Source organism: Ambystoma mexicanum, unplaced genomic scaffold, assembly GCF_040938575.1.
Source record: "Ambystoma mexicanum isolate Mex_15411 unplaced genomic scaffold, UKY_AmexF1_1 Mex_scaf46, whole genome shotgun sequence".
In the NCBI taxonomy this organism is placed as follows: Eukaryota; Metazoa; Chordata; class Amphibia; order Caudata; family Ambystomatidae; genus Ambystoma; species Ambystoma mexicanum.
The window spans coordinates 962,501-989,259 of record NW_027182462.1 but is presented as its reverse complement, the minus strand read 5'-3'; the positions used below and the strand labels follow the sequence as shown (position 1 = coordinate 989,259).

Below are 26,759 nucleotides of genomic sequence, written 5' to 3'. Positions count from 1 at the left end.
TAGTCACCCTAAAATTGCACGGAATACGCACAAATTAGCTGCTCCTCAAAAAATCGGCCAGAAAAAAACAGGTCAAATCACAATCATATACATACATTCTCACACACCCTTCAAATATGTCTACCCAGTAAACATCATGTTGTGTGCTCGTTGTGTTGCTGTTATGCGTCATAACCTGAGGGGCTCTGTAGCTCAGTGGCAGAGCACTGGTCTTGTAAACCAGGGGTCGTGAGTTCGATCCTCATCAGGCCCTCCAAATGGTAATTTTCTTGAACATTGTTGAATAGGAACTGATATTGCACATTGTACCTGTGCAACCTTTTACCAATGGATTCGGGCCTATAACAAAGCCACAAGCGCAAGGTGTCTGAATAGTCTGTGGGGAAGGTCGGCTTTCTGGACCTAATTTCTTCAAGAAAAAGACCTTGATAATCTTGTGATGACAGATGCAGATGATCACGGTGAAGCCCTTACTCTATTGAACAGTACAGCGGTTCTGGGTTGCACGCCTTTCTCTATTTTCAGGGACGTTGATGTGGCAAAATTTAATTGGAAAAGGGTTATTGCCATCACTCACTATTTAAATTCAATGACATCACAGGAAGCAGCAGCATCTGAACTTTGATCTTGGCTGGAAACGTTGAATGATGCCAAACACTGGGAAACTGGAGCTTGCGTTATGCTGGTTTTACTACTAATGGTGTGCCATACGGAAGCTCAAGCACCTTCCTCTGGATTAGTGTTGTGAACCCTCCAGGAGCTCTTGTTATATTTTTCTGAACTTCAACTTGATGTGTTTATCTATCAATGGCCGGGTAAGGAAGAACGAGTCAACGATCTTGTTTCTATTATGACAAACATGATCTATTTTTCACTGACTTTGCACCACCATTGTTTTATCTCTTCTTTAAGCATGGGACTCGAGCACCGTTCCCAAACAGACGAGGTGGCCGAGTGGTTAAGGCGATGGACTGCTAATCCATTGTGCTCTGCACGCGTGGGTTCGAATCCCACCTTCGTCGTATTTTTTCTTTATAGTCTGCATTTAAACATAGACCAAAGTCTTTCAACCTCCCTGTGAAAGACAGGAATGAGTACAGATATGGAAATAGAGATGTAAAAATAAGTTCATTGGTGCAGGCGGAGAATGAAATTAGTCAAAGACTTTCCTCGTAGGTTTCCATTCTTTACTATTATAGGAGCCAAAATCAGCGCAGTTAGTAAACTCCCAAGCTTACATCCCAAATTCTTTTTTCTTTTAGTTGTCTGCCTTTTACATGTTCCTTTTGCCATCATTCTGACCTGCTATCTAAACTCATGAACCTGTTCAGCATCCTACTCAATACATACATACCCGTAAAAGTACATACTCAAACGCATACCGACAATGTATCACCAACATAAGCACACACGCTTTCGCAAATCAGATGTATGATGACGTACTGAACACATGCAGAGATATACAGCCATTTTTACACAACCAGAAATTCATATACCTGGAGATCTACCTAGGTAAAACCCATGGTTTCTTTGCACTTTCTGTTGTTGGCTGTGAGCAAGCAGCAGGTGGCCTTGTAGCTCAGTGGCAGAGCACTGGTCTCGTAAACCAGGGGTCATGAGTTCAAACCTCATCAGGGCCTCGGGCGGATTATTTTCAAAAAGCACGGGGAAGAGAAGCCAGAGTTGCACCATCTACAGAGAACCTTTTATGACGGGATGCATCCTCATAATTGAAGTCTTCCACAGAAGGAGTGAAATAGAGTTCGAGAGGAAGGCCTAATGTTTTCAGGCAAAGACTGACAAAAACCTTGCAATGTCGCATGTAGCTGCTTTGGTGAAAAGACTGTTCAAGTTCACAATGCAACGGAGGGGTGTTCCCCATCTCCATACAATCATCTCTTTGATAATGTAAACGTGCCAGGCGTGTTGAAAGACAAAGACAGACACAACCGCACATACCAGTTGAAGAAAGACAGCCAGCAAACACATTTGTATAGAGGTAAGCAAGCCTCAATTAGAGATGTGAGTCCCTCCGTTTCTGCGGGAGTCCACAAGTTTAATAAAAAATGAACACATATCTTTCATGTTCTAATGATTACCAATCTTTCTGATTAGCTCTGCATAGCTCCAATGGCTATGTGTGTGTGTGTGTGTGTATGTGCCCGTGTGTGTAGGGGAAGGGGTCGGTAGATGTGTTCACGCAGAGCAAGTTGCATACATCGCCAACAGCCATTCTCTCCTGCTCCTGTGCATCCAGTTCGGAAGCGAACCCACCCAATTGTTCTATATGTCTGCTACCCTGACCGCATTCACACATCATTGGCTATTAGTATGCAGCTTGTGGGCGCTGTCAATGGGATATAAGCACCATTCCCCATGTCTGCAATAGCTAGACCAGATTCTGAGGTATAATGAGCAGGGGTCCAGGCACTTCGCCTGACAAACGCCGGGTTTAGCCCTGCCGGGCCTAGCCCTGAGGGGCCTAACTGGGCATGGCCCTGTGTAAGGTAGGGTGAGCAGGGGACCACTTGCAACTAACCTTCGGCACCAATCAGGCATGGAGAGGTCTGTGCAAATGCCCAGCCCTTTAGCAATCTCGATCTGCAAAACCTTCAACTCCTAATTCTCATGGCTCCCAGAAGCCCTAGCCCATATGCAAATGAGGCGAGTTCCTATCAGCATCCTTGTTCTGCTTGATTTTATCAAAGTGACTGCCTGATTAGTGAAAGGGTATTTATTCTCAGAGGTTTGCTTCAAAGGCGATAATGCAGTAAATAGACAACATTATTCTTTGTAAGTTGATATTGTCTCCTGGATCCTACTCCAGTAACCCTTTTTCTACCTTTACAAATGTCTTCCGTAAGTGGTGCTCAGCAGAAAATGGAGTATAATAACAGTTGACATTTTTTATTTTCTGTTCTATTTTCAAAAACCCTCCGTAGCTGTATTTAAAGCGCAAACACCCCATAAATAACTTGCAATGAGTATTCCATGTCTAAAAGGCAGAGGAGCTGTCATACAACATTAACTGACAATCAAGGAAACCTTGAGGTGAACCAAAAAATGTCCAGAACATTTATTGGTTCAATAATTCAGTTTTGAGGTGAATTAGTAAAAAGTTCCAAAGTTGCTCCAGGTGAGGCTTGAACTCACAACCTCGGCATTGCTCACTGCATGTACTGCTGTATAAGTACCGCGCGCTAACCGATTGCGCCACTGGAGCTGCTGTGTTTTGGTTTTCGACATGAAACTACACCCACAAACACACACACAAGTGTACAAAAGCACCCACAAGCTCTGGCATTGTCTTTTTAGCTGACACCAAATTATGGGTGCCTTGTAGTGCCCATATTGTGCCACTGGAGCTTACCTTTTAGCCTGATATACACTTTGCCACTGATGTTCAGCCAATGGTGCAGTCAAATGTCCCTTCTACATTTTTGTCATGCTGCAGGCAGTGCCACTGGAGCCAGCATGATGCTCTTCCTCATATTCAACACGTGTCAATTGAAACACCTCCCAATGTCATCTTGGCGATGCCTATAAACACCCCAGGACTTTGATGAATTTTTCTCAACAGCAAGTGAGGCAGTTTTCCTGCAAACGGCTGGATGTACCTCAACAAGGAACGCATTGTGGTTCTATTTTGAAGATGTTTGTGTTATTACCTGTAAAGACTTGAATGCCTAACATAATCCCTGTAGACGAGGTGGCCGAGTGGTTAAGGCGATGGACTGCTAATCTACTGTACACGCGTGGTTTCGAATCCCACCTTTGTCGATTTTAACTTTTGAAATCTTTTTTAAACATCTGCATTGCTCTAAGCACCATTGCCATTGGCTTTCAAAGAACATACAGACAAAAGTGAAAATATGCATGTTAGTTGATTAAGAAGGACACAAACAAGGTTGTCGTGTTACTGGCAGGAATGCAATCTGCTGTGCTTGACTACCCTTTGAGCCAGAATCCGGATAGAAATTTAAAAAAGCAAAGGTAATATCCATATTGTCTCTCTGCTGCCATGTACATGTTTTTTTCAACTTTCACGCATCACATCTCCTCATTAGTCACCCTAAAATTGCACGGAATACGCACAAATTAGCTGCTCCTCAAAAAATCGGCCAGAAAAAAACAGGTCAAATCACAATCATATACATACATTCTCACACACCCTTCAAATATGTCTACCCAGTAAACATCATGTTGTGTGCTCGTTGTGTTGCTGTTATGCGTCATAACCTGAGGGGCTCTGTAGCTCAGTGGCAGAGCACTGGTCTTGTAAACCAGGGGTCGTGAGTTCGATCCTCATCAGGCCCTCCAAATGGTAATTTTCTTGAACATTGTTGAATAGGAACTGATATTGCACATTGTACCTGTGCAACCTTTTACCAATGGATTCGGGCCTATAACAAAGCCACAAGCGCAAGGTGTCTGAATAGTCTGTGGGGAAGGTCGGCTTTCTGGACCTAATTTCTTCAAGAAAAAGACCTTGATAATCTTGTGATGACAGATGCAGATGATCACGGTGAAGCCCTTACTCTATTGAACAGTACAGCGGTTCTGGGTTGCACGCCTTTCTCTATTTTCAGGGACGTTGATGTGGCAAAATTTAATTGGAAAAGGGTTATTGCCATCACTCACTATTTAAATTCAATGACATCACAGGAAGCAGCAGCATCTGAACTTTGATCTTGGCTGGAAACGTTGAATGATGCCAAACACTGGGAAACTGGAGCTTGCGTTATGCTGGTTTTACTACTAATGGTGTGCCATACGGAAGCTCAAGCACCTTCCTCTGGATTAGTGTTGTGAACCCTCCAGGAGCTCTTGTTATATTTTTCTGAACTTCAACTTGATGTGTTTATCTATCAATGGCCGGGTAAGGAAGAACGAGTCAACGATCTTGTTTCTATTATGACAAACATGATCTATTTTTCACTGACTTTGCACCACCATTGTTTTATCTCTTCTTTAAGCATGGGATTCGAGCACCGTTCCCAAACAGACGAGGTGGCCGAGTGGTTAAGGCGATGGACTGCTAATCCATTGTGCTCTGCACGCGTGGGTTCGAATCCCACCTTCGTCGTATTTTTTCTTTATAGTCTGCATTTAAACATAGACCAAAGTCTTTCAACCTCCCTGTGAAAGACAGGAATGAGTACAGATATGGAAATAGAGATGTAAAAATAAGTTCATTGGTGCAGGCGGAGAATGAAATTAGTCAAAGACTTTCCTCGTAGGTTTCCATTCTTTACTATTATAGGAGCCAAAATCAGCGCAGTTAGTAAACTCCCAAGCTTACATCCCAAATTCTTTTTTCTTTTAGTTGTCTGCCTTTTACATGTTCCTTTTGCCATCATTCTGACCTGCTATCTAAACTCATGAACCTGTTCAGCATCCTACTCAATACATACATACCCGTAAAAGTACATACTCAAACGCATACCGACAATGTATCACCAACATAAGCACACACGCTTTCGCAAATCAGATGTATGATGACGTACTGAACACATGCAGAGATATACAGCCATTTTTACACAACCAGAAATTCATATACCTGGAGATCTACCTAGGTAAAACCCATGGTTTCTTTGCACTTTCTGTTGTTGGCTGTGAGCAAGCAGCAGGTGGCCTTGTAGCTCAGTGGCAGAGCACTGGTCTCGTAAACCAGGGGTCATGAGTTCAAACCTCATCAGGGCCTCGGGCGGATTATTTTCAAAAAGCACGGGGAAGAGAAGCCAGAGTTGCACCATCTACAGAGAACCTTTTATGACGGGATGCATCCTCATAATTGAAGTCTTCCACAGAAGGAGTGAAATAGAGTTCGAGAGGAAGGCCTAATGTTTTCAGGCAAAGACTGACAAAAACCTTGCAATGTCGCATGTAGCTGCTTTGGTGAAAAGACTGTTCAAGTTCACAATGCAACGGAGGGGTGTTCCCCATCTCCATACAATCATCTCTTTGATAATGTAAACGTGCCAGGCGTGTTGAAAGACAAAGACAGACACAACCGCACATACCAGTTGAAGAAAGACAGCCAGCAAACACATTTGTATAGAGGTAAGCAAGCCTCAATTAGAGATGTGAGTCCCTCCGTTTCTGCGGGAGTCCACAAGTTTAATAAAAAATGAACACATATCTTTCATGTTCTAATGATTACCAATCTTTCTGATTAGCTCTGCATAGCTCCAATGGCTATGTGTGTGTGTGTGTGTGTATGTGCCCGTGTGTGTAGGGGAAGGGGTCGGTAGATGTGTTCACGCAGAGCAAGTTGCATACATCGCCAACAGCCATTCTCTCCTGCTGCTGTGCATCCAGTTCGGAAGCGAACCCACCCAATTGTTCTATATGTCTGCTACCCTGACCGCATTCACACATCATTGGCTATTAGTATGCAGCTTGTGGGCGCTGTCAATGGGATATAAGCACCATTCCCCATGTCTGCAATAGCTAGACCAGATTCTGAGGTATAATGAGCAGGGGTCCAGGCACTTCGCCTGACAAACGCCGGGCTTAGCCCTGCCGGGCCTAGCCCTGAGGGGCCTAACTGGGCATGGCCCTGTGTAAGGTAGGGTGAGCAGGGGACCACTTGCAACTAACCTTCGGCACCAATCAGGCATGGAGAGGTCTGTGCAAATGCCCAGCCCTTTAGCAATCTCGATCTGCAAAACCTTCAACTCCTAATTCTCATGGCTCCCAGAAGCCCTAGCCCATATGCAAATGAGGCGAGTTCCTATCAGCATCCTTGTTCTGCTTGATTTTATCAAAGTGACTGCCTGATTAGTGAAAGGGTATTTATTCTCAGAGGTTTGCTTCAAAGGCGATAATGCAGTAAATAGACAACATTATTCTTTGTAAGTTGATATTGTCTCCTGGATCCTACTCCAGTAACCCTTTTTCTACCTTTACAAATGTCTTCCGTAAGTGGTGCTCAGCAGAAAATGGAGTATAATAACAGTTGACATTTTTTATTTTCTGTTCTATTTTCAAAAACCCTCCGTAGCTGTATTTAAAGCGCAAACACCCCATAAATAACTTGCAATGAGTATTCCATGTCTAAAAGGCAGAGGAGCTGTCATACAACATTAACTGACAATCAAGGAAACCTTGAGGTGAACCAAAAAATGTCCAGAACATTTATTGGTTCAATAATTCAGTTTTGAGGTGAATTAGTAAAAAGTTCCAAAGTTGCTCCAGGTGAGGCTTGAACTCACAACCTCGGCATTGCTCACTGCATGTACTGCTGTATAAGTACCGCGCGCTAACCGATTGCGCCACTGGAGCTGCTGTGTTTTGGTTTTCGACATGAAACTACACCCACAAACACACACACAAGTGTACAAAAGCACCCACAAGCTCTGGCATTGTCTTTTTAGCTGACACCAAATTATGGGTGCCTTGTAGTGCCCATATTGTGCCACTGGAGCTTACCTTTTAGCCTGATATACACTTTGCCACTGATGTTCAGCCAATGGTGCAGTCAAATGTCCCTTCTACATTTTTGTCATGCTGCAGGCAGTGCCACTGGAGCCAGCATGATGCTCTTCCTCATATTCAACACGTGTCAATTGAAACACCTCCCAATGTCATCTTGGCGATGCCTATAAACACCCCAGGACTTTGATGAATTTTTCTCAACAGCAAGTGAGGCAGTTTTCCTGCAAACGGCTGGATGTACCTCAACAAGGAACGCATTGTGGTTCTATTTTGAAGATGTTTGTGTTATTACCTGTAAAGACTTGAATGCCTAACATAATCCCTGTAGACGAGGTGGCCGAGTGGTTAAGGCGATGGACTGCTAATCTACTGTACACGCGTGGTTTCGAATCCCACCTTTGTCGATTTTAACTTTTGAAATCTTTTTTAAACATCTGCATTGCTCTAAGCACCATTGCCATTGGCTTTCAAAGAACATACAGACAAAAGTGAAAATATGCATGTTAGTTGATTAAGAAGGACACAAACAAGGTTGTCGTGTTACTGGCAGGAATGCAATCTGCTGTGCTTGACTACCCTTTGAGCCAGAATCCGGATAGAAATTTAAAAAAGCAAAGGTAATATCCATATTGTCTCTCTGCTGCCATGTACATGTTTTTTTCAACTTTCACGCATCACATCTCCTCATTAGTCACCCTAAAATTGCACGGAATACGCACAAATTAGCTGCTCCTCAAAAAATCGGCCAGAAAAAAACAGGTCAAATCACAATCATATACATACATTCTCACACACCCTTCAAATATGTCTACCCAGTAAACATCATGTTGTGTGCTCGTTGTGTTGCTGTTATGCGTCGTAACCTGAGGGGCTCTGTAGCTCAGTGGCAGAGCACTGGTCTTGTAAACCAGGGGTCGTGAGTTCGATCCTCATCAGGCCCTCCAAATGGTAATTTTCTTGAACATTGTTGAATAGGAACTGATATTGCACATTGTACCTGTGCAACCTTTTACCAATGGATTCGGGCCTATAACAAAGCCACAAGCGCAAGGTGTCTGAATAGTCTGTGGGGAAGGTCGGCTTTCTGGACCTAATTTCTTCAAGAAAAAGACCTTGATAATCTTGTGATGACAGATGCAGATGATCACGGTGAAGCCCTTACTCTATTGAACAGTACAGCGGTTCTGGGTTGCACGCCTTTCTCTATTTTCAGGGACGTTGATGTGGCAAAATTTAATTGGAAAAGGGTTATTGCCATCACTCACTATTTAAATTCAATGACATCACAGGAAGCAGCAGCATCTGAACTTTGATCTTGGCTGGAAACGTTGAATGATGCCAAACACTGGGAAACTGGAGCTTGCGTTATGCTGGTTTTACTACTAATGGTGTGCCATACGGAAGCTCAAGCACCTTCCTCTGGATTAGTGTTGTGAACCCTCCAGGAGCTCTTGTTATATTTTTCTGAACTTCAACTTGATGTGTTTATCTATCAATGGCCGGGTAAGGAAGAACGAGTCAACGATCTTGTTTCTATTATGACAAACATGATCTATTTTTCACTGACTTTGCACCACCATTGTTTTATCTCTTCTTTAAGCATGGGACTCGAGCACCGTTCCCAAACAGACGAGGTGGCCGAGTGGTTAAGGCGATGGACTGCTAATCCATTGTGCTCTGCACGCGTGGGTTCGAATCCCACCTTCGTCGTATTTTTTCTTTATAGTCTGCATTTAAACATAGACCAAAGTCTTTCAACCTCCCTGTGAAAGACAGGAATGAGTACAGATATGGAAATAGAGATGTAAAAATAAGTTCATTGGTGCAGGCGGAGAATGAAATTAGTCAAAGACTTTCCTCGTAGGTTTCCATTCTTTACTATTATAGGAGCCAAAATCAGCGCAGTTAGTAAACTCCCAAGCTTACATCCCAAATTCTTTTTTCTTTTAGTTGTCTGCCTTTTACATGTTCCTTTTGCCATCATTCTGACCTGCTATCTAAACTCATGAACCTGTTCAGCATCCTACTCAATACATACATACCCGTAAAAGTACATACTCAAACGCATACCGACAATGTATCACCAACATAAGCACACACGCTTTCGCAAATCAGATGTATGATGACGTACTGAACACATGCAGAGATATACAGCCATTTTTACACAACCAGAAATTCATATACCTGGAGATCTACCTAGGTAAAAACCATGGTTTCTTTGCACTTTCTGTTGTTGGCTGTGAGCAAGCAGCAGGTGGCCTTGTAGCTCAGTGGCAGAGCACTGGTCTCGTAAACCAGGGGTCATGAGTTCAAACCTCATCAGGGCCTCGGGCGGATTATTTTCAAAAAGCACGGGGAAGAGAAGCCAGAGTTGCACCATCTACAGAGAACCTTTTATGACGGGATGCATCCTCATAATTGAAGTCTTCCACAGAAGGAGTGAAATAGAGTTCGAGAGGAAGGCCTAATGTTTTCAGGCAAAGACTGACAAAAACCTTGCAATGTCGCATGTAGCTGCTTTGGTGAAAAGACTGTTCAAGTTCACAATGCAACGGAGGGGTGTTCCCCATCTCCATACAATCATCTCTTTGATAATGTAAACGTGCCAGGCGTGTTGAAAGACAAAGACAGACACAACCGCACATACCAGTTGAAGAAAGACAGCCAGCAAACACATTTGTATAGAGGTAAGCAAGCCTCAATTAGAGATGTGAGTCCCTCCGTTTCTGCGGGAGTCCACAAGTTTAATAAAAAATGAACACATATCTTTCATGTTCTAATGATTACCAATCTTTCTGATTAGCTCTGCATAGCTCCAATGGCTATGTGTGTGTGTGTGTGTGTATGTGCCCGTGTGTGTAGGGGAAGGGGTCGGTAGATGTGTTCACGCAGAGCAAGTTGCATACATCGCCAACAGCCATTCTCTCCTGCTCCTGTGCATCCAGTTCGGAAGCGAACCCACCCAATTGTTCTATATGTCTGCTACCCTGACCGCATTCACACATCATTGGCTATTAGTATGCAGCTTGTGGGCGCTGTCAATGGGATATAAGCACCATTCCCCATGTCTGCAATAGCTAGACCAGATTCTGAGGTATAATGAGCAGGGGTCCAGGCACTTCGCCTGACAAACGCCGGGCTTAGCCCTGCCGGGCCTAGCCCTGAGGGGCCTAACTGGGCATGGCCCTGTGTAAGGTAGGGTGAGCAGGGGACCACTTGCAACTAACCTTCGGCACCAATCAGGCATGGAGAGGTCTGTGCAAATGCCCAGCCCTTTAGCAATCTCGATCTGCAAAACCTTCAACTCCTAATTCTCATGGCTCCCAGAAGCCCTAGCCCATATGCAAATGAGGCGAGTTCCTATCAGCATCCTTGTTCTGCTTGATTTTATCAAAGTGACTGCCTGATTAGTGAAAGGGTATTTATTCTCAGAGGTTTGCTTCAAAGGCGATAATGCAGTAAATAGACAACATTATTCTTTGTAAGTTGATATTGTCTCCTGGATCCTACTCCAGTAACCCTTTTTCTACCTTTACAAATGTCTTCCGTAAGTGGTGCTCAGCAGAAAATGGAGTATAATAACAGTTGACATTTTTTATTTTCTGTTCTATTTTCAAAAACCCTCCGTAGCTGTATTTAAAGCGCAAACACCCCATAAATAACTTGCAATGAGTATTCCATGTCTAAAAGGCAGAGGAGCTGTCATACAACATTAACTGACAATCAAGGAAACCTTGAGGTGAACCAAAAAATGTCCAGAACATTTATTGGTTCAATAATTCAGTTTTGAGGTGAATTAGTAAAAAGTTCCAAAGTTGCTCCAGGTGAGGCTTGAACTCACAACCTCGGCATTGCTCACTGCATGTACTGCTGTATAAGTACCGCGCGCTAACCGATTGCGCCACTGGAGCTGCTGTGTTTTGGTTTTCGACATGAAACTACACCCACAAACACACACACAAGTGTACAAAAGCACCCACAAGCTCTGGCATTGTCTTTTTAGCTGACACCAAATTATGGGTGCCTTGTAGTGCCCATATTGTGCCACTGGAGCTTACCTTTTAGCCTGATATACACTTTGCCACTGATGTTCAGCCAATGGTGCAGTCAAATGTCCCTTCTACATTTTTGTCATGCTGCAGGCAGTGCCACTGGAGCCAGCATGATGCTCTTCCTCATATTCAACACGTGTCAATTGAAACACCTCCCAATGTCATCTTGGCGATGCCTATAAACACCCCAGGACTTTGATGAATTTTTCTCAACAGCAAGTGAGGCAGTTTTCCTGCAAACGGCTGGATGTACCTCAACAAGGAACGCATTGTGGTTCTATTTTGAAGATGTTTGTGTTATTACCTGTAAAGACTTGAATGCCTAACATAATCCCTGTAGACGAGGTGGCCGAGTGGTTAAGGGGATAGACTGCTAATCTACTGTACACGCGTGGTTTCGAATCCCACCTTTGTCGATTTTAACTTTTGAAATCTTTTTTAAACATCTGCATTGCTCTAAGCACCATTGCCATTGGCTTTCAAAGAACATACAGACAAAAGTGAAAATATGCATGTTAGTTGATTAAGAAGGACACAAACAAGGTTGTCGTGTTACTGGCAGGAATGCAATCTGCTGTGCTTGACTACCCTTTGAGCCAGAATCCGGATAGAAATTTAAAAAAGCAAAGGTAATATCCATATTGTCTCTCTGCTGCCATGTACATGTTTTTTTCAACTTTCACGCATCACATCTCCTCATTAGTCACCCTAAAATTGCACGGAATACGCACAAATTAGCTGCTCCTCAAAAAATCGGCCAGAAAAAAACAGGTCAAATCACAATCATATACATACATTCTCACACACCCTTCAAATATGTCTACCCAGTAAACATCATGTTGTGTGCTCGTTGTGTTGCTGTTATGCGTCGTAACCTGAGGGGCTCTGTAGCTCAGTGGCAGAGCACTGGTCTTGTCGATCCTCATCAGGGCCTCCAAATGGTAATTTTCTTGAACATTGTTGAATAGGAACTGATATTGCACATTGTACCTGTGCAACCTTTTACCAATGGATTCGGGCCTATAACAAAGCCACAAGCGCAAGGTGTCTGAATAGTCTGTGGGGAAGGTCGGCTTTCTGGACCTAATTTCTTCAAGAAAAAGACCTTGATAATCTTGTGATGACAGATGCAGATGATCACGGTGAAGCCCTTACTCTATTGAACAGTACAGCGGTTCTGGGTTGCACGCCTTTCTCTATTTTCAGGGACGTTGATGTGGCAAAATTTAATTGGAAAAGGGTTATTGCCATCACTCACTATTTAAATTCAATGACATCACAGGAAGCAGCAGCATCTGAACTTTGATCTTGGCTGGAAACGTTGAATGATGCCAAACACTGGGAAACTGGAGCTTGCGTTATGCTGGTTTTACTACTAATGGTGTGCCATACGGAAGCTCAAGCACCTTCCTCTGGATTAGTGTTGTGAACCCTCCAGGAGCTCTTGTTATATTTTTCTGAACTTCAACTTGATGTGTTTATCTATCAATGGCCGGGTAAGGAAGAACGAGTCAACGATCTTGTTTCTATTATGACAAACATGATCTATTTTTCACTGACTTTGCACCACCATTGTTTTATCTCTTCTTTAAGCATGGGACTCGAGCACCGTTCCCAAACAGACGAGGTGGCCGAGTGGTTAAGGCGATGGACTGCTAATCCCTTGTGCTCTGCACGCGTGGGTTCGAATCCCACCTTCGTCGTATTTTTTCTTTATAGTCTGCATTTAAACATAGACCAAAGTCTTTCAACCTCCCTGTGAAAGACAGGAATGAGTACAGATATGGAAATAGAGATGTAAAAATAAGTTCATTGGTGCAGGCGGAGAATGAAATTAGTCAAAGACTTTCCTCGTAGGTTTCCATTCTTTACTATTATAGGAGCCAAAATCAGCGCAGTTAGTAAACTCCCAAGCTTACATCCCAAATTCTTTTTTCTTTTAGTTGTCTGCCTTTTACATGTTCCTTTTGCCATCATTCTGACCTGCTATCTAAACTCATGAACCTGTTCAGCATCCTACTCAATACATACATACCCGTAAAAGTACATACTCAAACGCATACCGACAATGTATCACCAACATAAGCACACACGCTTTCGCAAATCAGATGTATGATGACGTACTGAACACATGCAGAGATATACAGCCATTTTTACACAACCAGAAATTCATATACCTGGAGATCTACCTAGGTAAACCCCATGGTTTCTTTGCACTTTCTGTTGTTGGCTGTGAGCAAGCAGCAGGTGGCCTTGTAGCTCAGTGGCAGAGCACTGGTCTCGTAAACCAGGGGTCATGAGTTCAAACCTCATCAGGGCCTCGGGCGGATTATTTTCAAAAAGCACGGGGAAGAGAAGCCAGAGTTGCACCATCTACAGAGAACCTTTTATGACGGGATGCATCCTCATAATTGAAGTCTTCCACAGAAGGAGTGAAATAGAGTTCGAGAGGAAGGCCTAATGTTTTCAGGCAAAGACTGACAAAAACCTTGCAATGTCGCATGTAGCTGCTTTGGTGAAAAGACTGTTCAAGTTCACAATGCAACGGAGGGGTGTTCCCCATCTCCATACAATCATCTCTTTGATAATGTAAACGTGCCAGGCGTGTTGAAAGACAAAGACAGACACAACCGCACATACCAGTTGAAGAAAGACAGCCAGCAAACACATTTGTATAGAGGTAAGCAAGCCTCAATTAGAGATGTGAGTCCCTCCGTTTCTGCGGGAGTCCACAAGTTTAATAAAAAATGAACACATATCTTTCATGTTCTAATGATTACCAATCTTTCTGATTAGCTCTGCATAGCTCCAATGGCTATGTGTGTGTGTGTGTGTGTATGTGCCCGTGTGTGTAGGGGAAGGGGTCGGTAGATGTGTTCACGCAGAGCAAGTTGCATACATCGCCAACAGCCATTCTCTCCTGCTCCTGTGCATCCAGTTCGGAAGCGAACCCACCCAATTGTTCTATATGTCTGCTACCCTGACCGCATTCACACATCATTGGCTATTAGTATGCAGCTTGTGGGCGCTGTCAATGGGATATAAGCACCATTCCCCATGTCTGCAATAGCTAGACCAGATTCTGAGGTATAATGAGCAGGGGTCCAGGCACTTCGCCTGACAAACGCCGGGCTTAGCCCTGCCGGGCCTAGCCCTGAGGGGCCTAACTGGGCATGGCCCTGTGTAAGGTAGGGTGAGCAGGGGACCACTTGCAACTAACCTTCGGCACCAATCAGGCATGGAGAGGTCTGTGCAAATGCCCAGCCCTTTAGCAATCTCGATCTGCAAAACCTTCAACTCCTAATTCTCATGGCTCCCAGAAGCCCTAGCCCATATGCAAATGAGGCGAGTTCCTATCAGCATCCTTGTTCTGCTTGATTTTATCAAAGTGACTGCCTGATTAGTGAAAGGGTATTTATTCTCAGAGGTTTGCTTCAAAGGCGATAATGCAGTAAATAGACAACATTATTCTTTGTAAGTTGATATTGTCTCCTGGATCCTACTCCAGTAACCCTTTTTCTACCTTTACAAATGTCTTCCGTAAGTGGTGCTCAGCAGAAAATGGAGTATAATAACAGTTGACATTTTTTATTTTCTGTTCTATTTTCAAAAACCCTCCGTAGCTGTATTTAAAGCGCAAACACCCCATAAATAACTTGCAATGAGTATTCCATGTCTAAAAGGCAGAGGAGCTGTCATACAACATTAACTGACAATCAAGGAAACCTTGAGGTGAACCAAAAAATGTCCAGAACATTTATTGGTTCAATAATTCAGTTTTGAGGTGAATTAGTAAAAAGTTCCAAAGTTGCTCTAGGTGAGGCTTGAACTCACAACCTCGGCATTGCTCACTGCATGTACTGCTGTATAAGTACCGCGCGCTAACCGATTGCGCCACTGGAGCTGCTGTGTTTTGGTTTTCGACATGAAACTACACCCACAAACACACACACAAGTGTACAAAAGCACCCACAAGCTCTGGCATTGTCTTTTTAGCTGACACCAAATTATGGGTGCCTTGTAGTGCCCATATTGTGCCACTGGAGCTTACCTTTTAGCCTGATATACACTTTGCCACTGATGTTCAGCCAATGGTGCAGTCAAATGTCCCTTCTACATTTTTGTCATGCTGCAGGCAGTGCCACTGGAGCCAGCATGATGCTCTTCCTCATATTCAACACGTGTCAATTGAAACACCTCCCAATGTCATCTTGGCGATGCCTATAAACACCCCAGGACTTTGATGAATTTTTCTCAACAGCAAGTGAGGCAGTTTTCCTGCAAACGGCTGGATGTACCTCAACAAGGAACGCATTGTGGTTCTATTTTGAAGATGTTTGTGTTATTACCTGTAAAGACTTGAATGCCTAACATAATCCCTGTAGACGAGGTGGCCGAGTGGTTAAGGGGATAGACTGCTAATCTACTGTACACGCGTGGTTTCGAATCCCACCTTTGTCGATTTTAACTTTTGAAATCTTTTTTAAACATCTGCATTGCTCTAAGCACCATTGCCATTGGCTTTCAAAGAACATACAGACAAAAGTGAAAATATGCATGTTAGTTGATTAAGAAGGACACAAACAAGGTTGTCGTGTTACTGGCAGGAATGCAATCTGCTGTGCTTGACTACCCTTTGAGCCAGAATCCGGATAGAAATTTAAAAAAGCAAAGGTAATATCCATATTGTCTCTCTGCTGCCATGTACATGTTTTTTTCAACTTTCACGCATCACATCTCCTCATTAGTCACCCTAAAATTGCACGGAATACGCACAAATTAGCTGCTCCTCAAAAAATCGGCCAGAAAAAAACAGGTCAAATCACAATCATATACATACATTCTCACACACCCTTCAAATATGTCTACCCAGTAAACATCATGTTGTGTGCTCGTTGTGTTGCTGTTATGCGTCGTAACCTGAGGGGCTCTGTAGCTCAGTGGCAGAGCACTGGTCTTGTCGATCCTCATCAGGGCCTCCAAATGGTAATTTTCTTGAACATTGTTGAATAGGAACTGATATTGCACATTGTACCTGTGCAACCTTTTACCAATGGATTCGGGCCTATAACAAAGCCACAAGCGCAAGGTGTCTGAATAGTCTGTGGGGAAGGTCGGCTTTCTGGACCTAATTTCTTCAAGAAAAAGACCTTGATAATCTTGTGATGACAGATGCAGATGATCACGGTGAAGCCCTTACTCTATTGAACAGTACAGCGGTTCTGGGTTGCACGCCTTTCTCTATTTTCAGGGACGTTGATGTGGCAAAATTTAATTGGAAAAGGGTTATTGCCATCACTCACTATTTAAATTCAATGACATCACAGGAAGCAGCAGCATCTGAACTTTGATCTTGGCTGGAAACGTTGAATGATGCCAAACACTGGGAAACTGGAGCTTGCGTTATGCTGGTTTTACTACTAATGGTGTGCCATACGGAAGCTCAAGCACCTTCCTCTGGATTAGTGTTGTGAACCCTCCAGGAGCTCTTGTTATATTTTTCTGAACTTCAACTTGATGTGTTTATCTATCAATGGCCGGGTAAGGAAGAACGAGTCAACGATCTTGTTTCTATTATGACAAACATGATCTATTTTTCACTGACTTTGCACCACCATTGTTTTATCTCTTCTTTAAGCATGGGACTCGAGCACCGTTCCCAAACAGACGAGGTGGCCGAGTGGTTAAGGCGATGGACTGCTAATCCCTTGTGCTCTGCACGCGTGGGTTCGAATCCCACCTTCGTCGTATTTTTTCTTTATAGTCTGCATTTAAACATAGACCAAAGTCTTTCAACCTCCCTGTGAAAGACAGGAATGAGTACAGATATGGAAATAGAGATGTAAAAATAAGTTCATTGGTGCAGGCGGAGAATGAAATTAGTCAAAGACTTTCCTCGTAGGTTTCCATTCTTTACTATTATAGGAGCCAAAATCAGCGCAGTTAGTAAACTCCCAAGCTTACATCCCAAATTCTTTTTTCTTTTAGTTGTCTGCCTTTTACATGTTCCTTTTGCCATCATTCTGACCTGCTATCTAAACTCATGAACCTGTTCAGCATCCTACTCAATACATACATACCCGTAAAAGTACATACTCAAACGCATACCGACAATGTATCACCAACATAAGCACACACGCTTTCGCAAATCAGATGTATGATGACGTACTGAACACATGCAGAGATATACAGCCATTTTTACACAACCAGAAATTCATATACCTGGAGATCTACCTAGGTAAAACCCATGGTTTCTTTGCACTTTCTGTTGTTGGCTGTGAGCAAGCAGCAGGTGGCCTTGTAGCTCAGTGGCAGAGCACTGGTCTCGTAAACCAGGGGTCATGAGTTCAAACCTCATCAGGGCCTCGGGCGGATTATTTTCAAAAAGCACGGGGAAGAGAAGCCAGAGTTGCACCATCTACAGAGAACCTTTTATGACGGGATGCATCCTCATAATTGAAGTCTTCCACAGAAGGAGTGAAATAGAGTTCGAGAGGAAGGCCTAATGTTTTCAGGCAAAGACTGACAAAAACCTTGCAATGTCGCATGTAGCTGCTTTGGTGAAAAGACTGTTCAAGTTCACAATGCAACGGAGGGGTGTTCCCCATCTCCATACAATCATCTCTTTGATAATGTAAACGTGCCAGGCGTGTTGAAAGACAAAGACAGACACAACCGCACATACCAGTTGAAGAAAGACAGCCAGCAAACACATTTGTATAGAGGTAAGCAAGCCTCAATTAGAGATGTGAGTCCCTCCGTTTCTGCGGGAGTCCACAAGTTTAATAAAAAATGAACACATATCTTTCATGTTCTAATGATTACCAATCTTTCTGATTAGCTCTGCATAGCTCCAATGGCTATGTGTGTGTGTGTGTGTGTATGTGCCCGTGTGTGTAGGGGAAGGGGTCGGTAGATGTGTTCACGCAGAGCAAGTTGCATACATCGCCAACAGCCATTCTCTCCTGCTCCTGTGCATCCAGTTCGGAAGCGAACCCACCCAATTGTTCTATATGTCTGCTACCCTGACCGCATTCACACATCATTGGCTATTAGTATGCAGCTTGTGGGCGCTGTCAATGGGATATAAGCACCATTCCCCATGTCTGCAATAGCTAGACCAGATTCTGAGGTATAATGAGCAGGGGTCCAGGCACTTCGCCTGACAAACGCCGGGCTTAGCCCTGCCGGGCCTAGCCCTGAGGGGCCTAACTGGGCATGGCCCTGTGTAAGGTAGGGTGAGCAGGGGACCACTTGCAACTAACCTTCGGCACCAATCAGGCATGGAGAGGTCTGTGCAAATGCCCAGCCCTTTAGGAATCTCGATCTGCAAAACCTTCAACTCCTAATTCTCATGGCTCCCAGAAGCCCTAGCCCATATGCAAATGAGGCGAGTTCCTATCAGCATCCTTGTTCTGCTTGATTTTATCAAAGTGACTGCCTGATTAGTGAAAGGGTATTTATTCTCAGAGGTTTGCTTCAAAGGCGATAATGCAGTAAATAGACAACATTATTCTTTGTAAGTTGATATTGTCTCCTGGATCCTACTCCAGTAACCCTTTTTCTACCTTTACGAATGTCTTCCGTAAGTGGTGCTCAGCAGAAAATGGAGTATAATAACAGTTGACATTTTTTATTTTCTGTTCTATTTTCAAAAACCCTCCGTAGCTGTATTTAAAGCGCAAACACCCCATAAATAACTTGCAATGAGTATTCCATGTCTAAAAGGCAGAGGAGCTGTCATACAACATTAACTGACAATCAAGGAAACCTTGAGGTGAACCAAAAAATGTCCAGAACATTTATTGGTTCAATAATTCAGTTTTGAGGTGAATTAGTAAAAAGTTCCAAAGTTGCTCTAGGTGAGGCTTGAACTCACAACCTCGGCATTGCTCACTGCATGTACTGCTGTATAAGTACCGCGCGCTAACCGATTGCGCCACTGGAGCTGCTGTGTTTTGGTTTTCGACATGAAACTACACCCACAAACACACACACAAGTGTACAAAAGCACCCACAAGCTCTGGCATTGTCTTTTTAGCTGACACCAAATTATGGGTGCCTTGTAGTGCCCATATTGTGCCACTGGAGCTTACCTTTTAGCCTGATATACACTTTGCCACTGATGTTCAGCCAATGGTGCAGTCAAATGTCCCTTCTACATTTTTGTCATGCTGCAGGCAGTGCCACTGGAGCCAGCATGATGCTCTTCCTCATATTCAACACGTGTCAATTGAAACACCTCCCAATGTCATCTTGGCGATGCCTATAAACACCCCAGGACTTTGATGAATTTTTCTCAACAGCAAGTGAGGCAGTTTTCCTGCAAACGGCTGGATGTACCTCAACAAGGAACGCATTGTGGTTCTATTTTGAAGATGTTTGTGTTATTACCTGTAAAGACTTGAATGCCTAACATAATCCCTGTAGACGAGGTGGCCGAGTGGTTAAGGGGATAGACTGCTAATCTACTGTACACGCGTGGTTTCGAATCCCACCTTTGTCGATTTTAACTTTTGAAATCTTTTTTAAACATCTGCATTGCTCTAAGCACCATTGCCATTGGCTTTCAAAGAACATACAGACAAAAGTGAAAATATGCATGTTAGTTGATTAAGAAGGACACAAACAAGGTTGTCGTGTTACTGGCAGGAATGCAATCTGCTGTGCTTGACTACCCTTTGAGCCAGAATCCGGATAGAAATTTAAAAAAGCAAAGGTAATATCCATATTGTCTCTCTGCTGCCATGTACATGTTTTTTTCAACTTTCACGCATCACATCTCCTCATTAGTCACCCTAAAATTGCACGGAATACGCACAAATTAGCTGCTCCTCAAAAAATCGGCCAGAAAAAAACAGGTCAAATCACAATCATATACATACATTCTCACACACCCTTCAAATATGTCTACCCAGTAAACATCATGTTGTGTGCTCGTTGTGTTGCTGTTATGCGTCGTAACCTGAGGGGCTCTGTAGCTCAGTGGCAGAGCACTGGTCTTGTAAACCAGGGGTCGTGAGTTCGATCCTCATCAGGGCCTCCAAATGGTAATTTTCTTGAACATTGTTGAATAGGAACTGATATTGCACATTGTACCTGTGCAACCTTTTACCAATGGATTCGGGCCTATAACAAAGCCACAAGCGCAAGGTGTCTGAATAGTCTGTGGGGAAGGTCGGCTTTCTGGACCTAATTTCTTCAAGAAAAAGACCTTGATAATCTTGTGATGACAGATGCAGATGATCACGGTGAAGCCCTTACTCTATTGAACAGTACAGCGGTTCTGGGTTGCACGCCTTTCTCTATTTTCAGGGACGTTGATGTGGCAAAATTTAATTGGAAAAGGGTTATTGCCATCACTCACTATTTAAATTCAATGACATCACAGGAAGCAGCAGCATCTGAACTTTGATCTTGGCTGGAAACGTTGAATGATGCCAAACACTGGGAAACTGGAGCTTGCGTTATGCTGGTTTTACTACTAATGGTGTGCCATACGGAAGCTCAAGCACCTTCCTCTGGATTAGTGTTGTGAACCCTCCAGGAGCTCTTGTTATATTTTTCTGAACTTCAACTTGATGTGTTTATCTATCAATGGCCGGGTAAGGAAGAACGAGTCAACGATCTTGTTTCTATTATGACAAACATGATCTATTTTTCACTGACTTTGCACCACCATTGTTTTATCTCTTCTTTAAGCATGGGACTCGAGCACCGTTCCCAAACAGACGAGGTGGCCGAGTGGTTAAGGCGATGGACTGCTAATCCATTGTGCTCTGCACGCGTGGGTTCGAATCCCACCTTCGTCGTATTTTTTCTTTATAGTCTGCATTTAAACATAGACCAAAGTCTTTCAACCTCCCTGTGAAAGACAGGAATGAGTACAGATATGGAAATAGAGATGTAAAAATAAGTTCATTGGTGCAGGCGGAGAATGAAATTAGTCAAAGACTTTCCTCGTAGGTTTCCATTCTTTACTATTATAGGAGCCAAAATCAGCGCAGTTAGTAAACTCCCAAGCTTACATCCCAAATTCTTTTTTCTTTTAGTTGTCTGCCTTTTACATGTTCCTTTTGCCATCATTCTGACCTGCTATCTAAACTCATGAACCTGTTCAGCATCCTACTCAATACATACATACCCGTAAAAGTACATACTCAAACGCATACCGACAATGTATCACCAACATAAGCACACACGCTTTCGCAAATCAGATGTATGATGACGTACTGAACACATGCAGAGATATACAGCCATTTTTACACAACCAGAAATTCATATACCTGGAGATCTACCTAGGTAAAACCCATGGTTTCTTTGCACTTTCTGTTGTTGGCTGTGAGCAAGCAGCAGGTGGCCTTGTAGCTCAGTGGCAGAGCACTGGTCTCGTAAACCAGGGGTCATGAGTTCAAACCTCATCAGGGCCTCGGGCGGATTATTTTCAAAAAGCACGGGGAAGAGAAGCCAGAGTTGCACCATCTACAGAGAACCTTTTATGACGGGATGCATCCTCATAATTGAAGTCTTCCACAGAAGGAGTGAAATAGAGTTCGAGAGGAAGGCCTAATGTTTTCAGGCAAAGACTGACAAAAACCTTGCAATGTCGCATGTAGCTGCTTTGGTGAAAAGACTGTTCAAGTTCACAATGCAACGGAGGGGTGTTCCCCATCTCCATACAATCATCTCTTTGATAATGTAAACGTGCCAGGCGTGTTGAAAGACAAAGACAGACACAACCGCACATACCAGTTGAAGAAAGACAGCCAGCAAACACATTTGTATAGAGGTAAGCAAGCCTCAATTAGAGATGTGAGTCCCTCCGTTTCTGCGGGAGTCCACAAGTTTAATAAAAAATGAACACATATCTTTCATGTTCTAATGATTACCAATCTTTCTGATTAGCTCTGCATAGCTCCAATGGCTATGTGTGTGTGTGTGTGTGTATGTGCCCGTGTGTGTAGGGGAAGGGGTCGGTAGATGTGTTCACGCAGAGCAAGTTGCATACATCGCCAACAGCCATTCTCTCCTGCTCCTGTGCATCCAGTTCGGAAGCGAACCCACCCAATTGTTCTATATGTCTGCTACCCTGACCGCATTCACACATCATTGGCTATTAGTATGCAGCTTGTGGGCGCTGTCAATGGGATATAAGCACCATTCCCCATGTCTGCAATAGCTAGACCAGATTCTGAGGTATAATGAGCAGGGGTCCAGGCACTTCGCCTGACAAACGCCGGGCTTAGCCCTGCCGGGCCTAGCCCTGAGGGGCCTAACTGGGCATGGCCCTGTGTAAGGTAGGGTGAGCAGGGGACCACTTGCAACTAACCTTCGGCACCAATCAGGCATGGAGAGGTCTGTGCAAATGCCCAGCCCTTTAGCAATCTCGATCTGCAAAACCTTCAACTCCTAATTCTCATGGCTCCCAGAAGCCCTAGCCCATATGCAAATGAGGCGAGTTCCTATCAGCATCCTTGTTCTGCTTGATTTTATCAAAGTGACTGCCTGATTAGTGAAAGGGTATTTATTCTCAGAGGTTTGCTTCAAAGGCGATAATGCAGTAAATAGACAACATTATTCTTTGTAAGTTGATATTGTCTCCTGGATCCTACTCCAGTAACCCTTTTTCTACCTTTACAAATGTCTTCCGTAAGTGGTGCTCAGCAGAAAATGGAGTATAATAACAGTTGACATTTTTTATTTTCTGTTCTATTTTCAAAAACCCTCCGTAGCTGTATTTAAAGCGCAAACACCCCATAAATAACTTGCAATGAGTATTCCATGTCTAAAAGGCAGAGGAGCTGTCATACAACATTAACTGACAATCAAGGAAACCTTGAGGTGAACCAAAAAATGTCCAGAACATTTATTGGTTCAATAATTCAGTTTTGAGGTGAATTAGTAAAAAGTTCCAAAGTTGCTCCAGGTGAGGCTTGAACTCACAACCTCGGCATTGCTCACTGCATGTACTGCTGTATAAGTACCGCGCGCTAACCGATTGCGCCACTGGAGCTGCTGTGTTTTGGTTTTCGACATGAAACTACACCCACAAACACACACACAAGTGTACAAAAGCACCCACAAGCTCTGGCATTGTCTTTTTAGCTGACACCAAATTATGGGTGCCTTGTAGTGCCCATATTGTGCCACTGGAGCTTACCTTTTAGCCTGATATACACTTTGCCACTGATGTTCAGCCAATGGTGCAGTCAAATGTCCCTTCTACATTTTTGTCATGCTGCAGGCAGTGCCACTGGAGCCAGCATGATGCTCTTCCTCATATTCAACACGTGTCAATTGAAACACCTCCCAATGTCATCTTGGCGATGCCTATAAACACCCCAGGACTTTGATGAATTTTTCTCAACAGCAAGTGAGGCAGTTTTCCTGCAAACGGCTGGATGTACCTCAACAAGGAACGCATTGTGGTTCTATTTTGAAGATGTTTGTGTTATTACCTGTAAAGACTTGAATGCCTAACATAATCCCTGTAGACGAGGTGGCCGAGTGGTTAAGGGGATGGACTGCTAATCTACTGTACACGCGTGGTTTCGAATCCCACCTTTGTCGATTTTAACTTTTGAAATCTTTTTTAAACATCTGCATTGCTCTAAGCACCATTGCCATTGGCTTTCAAAGAACATACAGACAAAAGTGAAAATATGCATGTTAGTTGATTAAGAAGGACACAAACAAGGTTGTCGTGTTACTGGCAGGAATGCAATCTGCTGTGCTTGACTACCCTTTGAGCCAGAATCCGGATAGAAATTTAAAAAAGCAAAGGTAATATCCATATTGTCTCTCTGCTGCCATGTACATGTTTTTTTCAACTTTCACGCATCACATCTCCTCATTAGTCACCCTAAAATTGCACGGAATACGCACAAATTAGCTGCTCCTCAAAAAATCGGCCAGAAAAAAACAGGTCAAATCACAATCATATACATACATTCTCACACACCCTTCAAATATGTCTACCCAGTAAACATCATGTTGTGTGCTCGTTGTGTTGCTGTTATGCGTCGTAACCTGAGGGGCTCTGTAGCTCAGTGGCAGAGCACTGGTCTTGTCGATCCTCATCAGGGCCTCCAAATGGTAATTTTCTTGAACATTGTTGAATAGGAACTGATATTGCACATTGTACCTGTGCAACCTTTTACCAATGGATTCGGGCCTATAACAAAGCCACAAGCGCAAGGTGTCTGAATAGTCTGTGGGGAAGGTCGGCTTTCTGGACCTAATTTCTTCAAGAAAAAGACCTTGATAATCTTGTGATGACAGATGCAGATGATCACGGTGAAGCCCTTACTCTATTGAACAGTACAGCGGTTCTGGGTTGCACGCCTTTCTCTATTTTCAGGGACGTTGATGTGGCAAAATTTAATTGGAAAAGGGTTATTGCCATCACTCACTATTTAAATTCAATGACATCACAGGAAGCAGCAGCTTCTGAACTTTGATCTTGGCTGGAAACGTTGAATGATGCCAAACACTGGGAAACTGGAGCTTGCGTTATGCTGGTTTTACTACTAATGGTGTGCCATACGGAAGCTCAAGCACCTTCCTCTGGATTAGTGTTGTGAACCCTCCAGGAGCTCTTGTTATATTTTTCTGAACTTCAACTTGATGTGTTTATCTATCAATGGCCGGGTAAGGAAGAACGAGTCAACGATCTTGTTTCTATTATGACAAACATGATCTATTTTTCACTGACTTTGCACCACCATTGTTTTATCTCTTCTTTAAGCATGGGACTCGAGCACCGTTCCCAAACAGACGAGGTGGCCGAGTGGTTAAGGCGATGGACTGTTAATCCATTGTGCTCTGCACGCGTGGGTTCGAATCCCACCTTCGTCGTATTTTTTCTTTATAGTCTGCATTTAAACATAGACCAAAGTCTTTCAACCTCCCTGTGAAAGACAGGAATGAGTACAGATATGGAAATAGAGATGTAAAAATAAGTTCATTGGTGCAGGCGGAGAATGAAATTAGTCAAAGACTTTCCTCGTAGGTTTCCATTCTTTACTATTATAGGAGCCAAAATCAGCGCAGTTAGTAAACTCCCAAGCTTACATCCCAAATTCTTTTTTCTTTTAGTTGTCTGCCTTTTACATGTTCCTTTTGCCATCATTCTGACCTGCTATCTAAACTCATGAACCTGTTCAGCATCCTACTCAATACATACATACCCGTAAAAGTACATACTCAAACGCATACCGACAATGTATCACCAACATAAGCACACACGCTTTCGCAAATCAGATGTATGATGACGTACTGAACACATGCAGAGATATACAGCCATTTTTACACAACCAGAAATTCATATACCTGGAGATCTACCTAGGTAAAACCCATGGTTTCTTTGCACTTTCTGTTGTTGGCTGTGAGCAAGCAGCAGGTGGCCTTGTAGCTCAGTGGCAGAGCACTGGTCTCGTAAACCAGGGGTCATGAGTTCAAACCGCCTAATGTTTTCAGGCAAAGACTGACAAAAACCTTGCAATGTCGCATGTAGCTGCTTTGGTGAAAAGACTGTTCAAGTTCACAATGCAACGGAGGGGTGTTCCCCATCTCCATACAATCATCTCTTTGATAATGTAAACGTGCCAGGCGTGTTGAAAGACAAAGACAGACACAACCGCACATACCAGTTGAAGAAAGACAGCCAGCAAACACATTTGTATAGAGGTAAGCAAGCCTCAATTAGAGATGTGAGTCCCTCCGTTTCTGCGGGAGTCCACAAGTTTAATAAAAAATGAACACATATCTTTCATGTTCTAATGATTACCAATCTTTCTGATTAGCTCTGCATAGCTCCAATGGCTATGTGTGTGTGTGTGTGTGTATGTGCCCGTGTGTGTAGGGGAAGGGGTCGGTAGATGTGTTCACGCAGAGCAAGTTGCATACATCGCCAACAGCCATTCTCTCCTGCTCCTGTGCATCCAGTTCGGAAGCGAACCCACCCAATTGTTCTATATGTCTGCTACCCTGACCGCATTCACACATCATTGGCTATTAGTATGCAGCTTGTGGGCGCTGTCAATGGGATATAAGCACCATTCCCCATGTCTGCAATAGCTAGACCAGATTCTGAGGTATAATGAGCAGGGGTCCAGGCACTTCGCCTGACAAACGCCGGGCTTAGCCCTGCCGGGCCTAGCCCTGAGGGGCCTAACTGGGCATGGCCCTGTGTAAGGTAGGGTGAGCAGGGGACCACTTGCAACTAACCTTCGGCACCAATCAGGCATGGAGAGGTCTGTGCAAATG

At 43.6% G+C, this 26,759-nt stretch overlaps 25 non-coding genes across 25 annotated transcripts; 19 read left to right on the top strand and 6 right to left on the bottom strand.

The window, feature by feature from the left end:
• The first annotated feature begins 180 nt into the window (after positions 1-180).
• Positions 181-253, top strand: TRNAT-UGU (transfer RNA threonine (anticodon UGU)). The gene has a single exon. It is a non-coding gene; the product is annotated as a tRNA-Thr (tRNA).
• A 687-nt stretch (positions 254-940) lies between these two features.
• TRNAS-GCU (transfer RNA serine (anticodon GCU)) lies at positions 941-1,022 on the top strand. Its single transcript has one exon. It is a non-coding gene; the product is annotated as a tRNA-Ser (tRNA).
• Positions 1,023-1,568: 546 nt separating this feature from the next.
• On the top strand, positions 1,569-1,640 carry TRNAT-CGU (transfer RNA threonine (anticodon CGU)). The gene has a single exon. It is a non-coding gene; the product is annotated as a tRNA-Thr (tRNA).
• A 1,488-nt stretch (positions 1,641-3,128) lies between these two features.
• TRNAI-UAU (transfer RNA isoleucine (anticodon UAU)) lies at positions 3,129-3,223 on the bottom strand. The gene is made up of 2 exons: positions 3,186-3,223; positions 3,129-3,164 (listed from the first exon to the last, which is right to left on the bottom strand). It is a non-coding gene; the product is annotated as a tRNA-Ile (tRNA).
• A 480-nt stretch (positions 3,224-3,703) lies between these two features.
• On the top strand, positions 3,704-3,780 carry TRNAS-GCU (transfer RNA serine (anticodon GCU)). Its single transcript has one exon. It is a non-coding gene; the product is annotated as a tRNA-Ser (tRNA).
• Positions 3,781-4,244: 464 nt separating this feature from the next.
• TRNAT-UGU (transfer RNA threonine (anticodon UGU)) lies at positions 4,245-4,317 on the top strand. Its single transcript has one exon. It is a non-coding gene; the product is annotated as a tRNA-Thr (tRNA).
• Positions 4,318-5,004: 687 nt separating this feature from the next.
• TRNAS-GCU (transfer RNA serine (anticodon GCU)) lies at positions 5,005-5,086 on the top strand. The gene has a single exon. It is a non-coding gene; the product is annotated as a tRNA-Ser (tRNA).
• Positions 5,087-5,632: 546 nt separating this feature from the next.
• On the top strand, positions 5,633-5,704 carry TRNAT-CGU (transfer RNA threonine (anticodon CGU)). The gene has a single exon. It is a non-coding gene; the product is annotated as a tRNA-Thr (tRNA).
• A 1,488-nt stretch (positions 5,705-7,192) lies between these two features.
• Positions 7,193-7,287, bottom strand: TRNAI-UAU (transfer RNA isoleucine (anticodon UAU)). Its single transcript has 2 exons — positions 7,250-7,287; positions 7,193-7,228 (listed from the first exon to the last, which is right to left on the bottom strand). It is a non-coding gene; the product is annotated as a tRNA-Ile (tRNA).
• Positions 7,288-7,767: 480 nt separating this feature from the next.
• TRNAS-GCU (transfer RNA serine (anticodon GCU)) lies at positions 7,768-7,844 on the top strand. Its single transcript has one exon. It is a non-coding gene; the product is annotated as a tRNA-Ser (tRNA).
• Positions 7,845-8,308: 464 nt separating this feature from the next.
• TRNAT-UGU (transfer RNA threonine (anticodon UGU)) lies at positions 8,309-8,381 on the top strand. The gene has a single exon. It is a non-coding gene; the product is annotated as a tRNA-Thr (tRNA).
• Positions 8,382-9,068: 687 nt separating this feature from the next.
• TRNAS-GCU (transfer RNA serine (anticodon GCU)) lies at positions 9,069-9,150 on the top strand. Its single transcript has one exon. It is a non-coding gene; the product is annotated as a tRNA-Ser (tRNA).
• Positions 9,151-9,696: 546 nt separating this feature from the next.
• TRNAT-CGU (transfer RNA threonine (anticodon CGU)) lies at positions 9,697-9,768 on the top strand. Its single transcript has one exon. It is a non-coding gene; the product is annotated as a tRNA-Thr (tRNA).
• A 1,488-nt stretch (positions 9,769-11,256) lies between these two features.
• TRNAI-UAU (transfer RNA isoleucine (anticodon UAU)) lies at positions 11,257-11,351 on the bottom strand. The gene is made up of 2 exons: positions 11,314-11,351; positions 11,257-11,292 (listed from the first exon to the last, which is right to left on the bottom strand). It is a non-coding gene; the product is annotated as a tRNA-Ile (tRNA).
• A 1,762-nt stretch (positions 11,352-13,113) lies between these two features.
• Positions 13,114-13,195, top strand: TRNAS-GCU (transfer RNA serine (anticodon GCU)). The gene has a single exon. It is a non-coding gene; the product is annotated as a tRNA-Ser (tRNA).
• A 546-nt stretch (positions 13,196-13,741) lies between these two features.
• Positions 13,742-13,813, top strand: TRNAT-CGU (transfer RNA threonine (anticodon CGU)). Its single transcript has one exon. It is a non-coding gene; the product is annotated as a tRNA-Thr (tRNA).
• A 1,488-nt stretch (positions 13,814-15,301) lies between these two features.
• Positions 15,302-15,396, bottom strand: TRNAI-UAU (transfer RNA isoleucine (anticodon UAU)). Its single transcript has 2 exons — positions 15,359-15,396; positions 15,302-15,337 (listed from the first exon to the last, which is right to left on the bottom strand). It is a non-coding gene; the product is annotated as a tRNA-Ile (tRNA).
• Positions 15,397-17,158: 1,762 nt separating this feature from the next.
• Positions 17,159-17,240, top strand: TRNAS-GCU (transfer RNA serine (anticodon GCU)). The gene has a single exon. It is a non-coding gene; the product is annotated as a tRNA-Ser (tRNA).
• Positions 17,241-17,786: 546 nt separating this feature from the next.
• Positions 17,787-17,858, top strand: TRNAT-CGU (transfer RNA threonine (anticodon CGU)). Its single transcript has one exon. It is a non-coding gene; the product is annotated as a tRNA-Thr (tRNA).
• Positions 17,859-19,346: 1,488 nt separating this feature from the next.
• Positions 19,347-19,441, bottom strand: TRNAI-UAU (transfer RNA isoleucine (anticodon UAU)). Its single transcript has 2 exons — positions 19,404-19,441; positions 19,347-19,382 (listed from the first exon to the last, which is right to left on the bottom strand). It is a non-coding gene; the product is annotated as a tRNA-Ile (tRNA).
• Positions 19,442-20,463: 1,022 nt separating this feature from the next.
• On the top strand, positions 20,464-20,535 carry TRNAT-UGU (transfer RNA threonine (anticodon UGU)). Its single transcript has one exon. It is a non-coding gene; the product is annotated as a tRNA-Thr (tRNA).
• A 687-nt stretch (positions 20,536-21,222) lies between these two features.
• On the top strand, positions 21,223-21,304 carry TRNAS-GCU (transfer RNA serine (anticodon GCU)). The gene has a single exon. It is a non-coding gene; the product is annotated as a tRNA-Ser (tRNA).
• Positions 21,305-21,850: 546 nt separating this feature from the next.
• TRNAT-CGU (transfer RNA threonine (anticodon CGU)) lies at positions 21,851-21,922 on the top strand. Its single transcript has one exon. It is a non-coding gene; the product is annotated as a tRNA-Thr (tRNA).
• A 1,488-nt stretch (positions 21,923-23,410) lies between these two features.
• Positions 23,411-23,505, bottom strand: TRNAI-UAU (transfer RNA isoleucine (anticodon UAU)). Its single transcript has 2 exons — positions 23,468-23,505; positions 23,411-23,446 (listed from the first exon to the last, which is right to left on the bottom strand). It is a non-coding gene; the product is annotated as a tRNA-Ile (tRNA).
• Positions 23,506-25,267: 1,762 nt separating this feature from the next.
• TRNAN-GUU (transfer RNA asparagine (anticodon GUU)) lies at positions 25,268-25,349 on the top strand. Its single transcript has one exon. It is a non-coding gene; the product is annotated as a tRNA-Asn (tRNA).
• Positions 25,350-26,759: the final 1,410 nt, after the last annotated feature.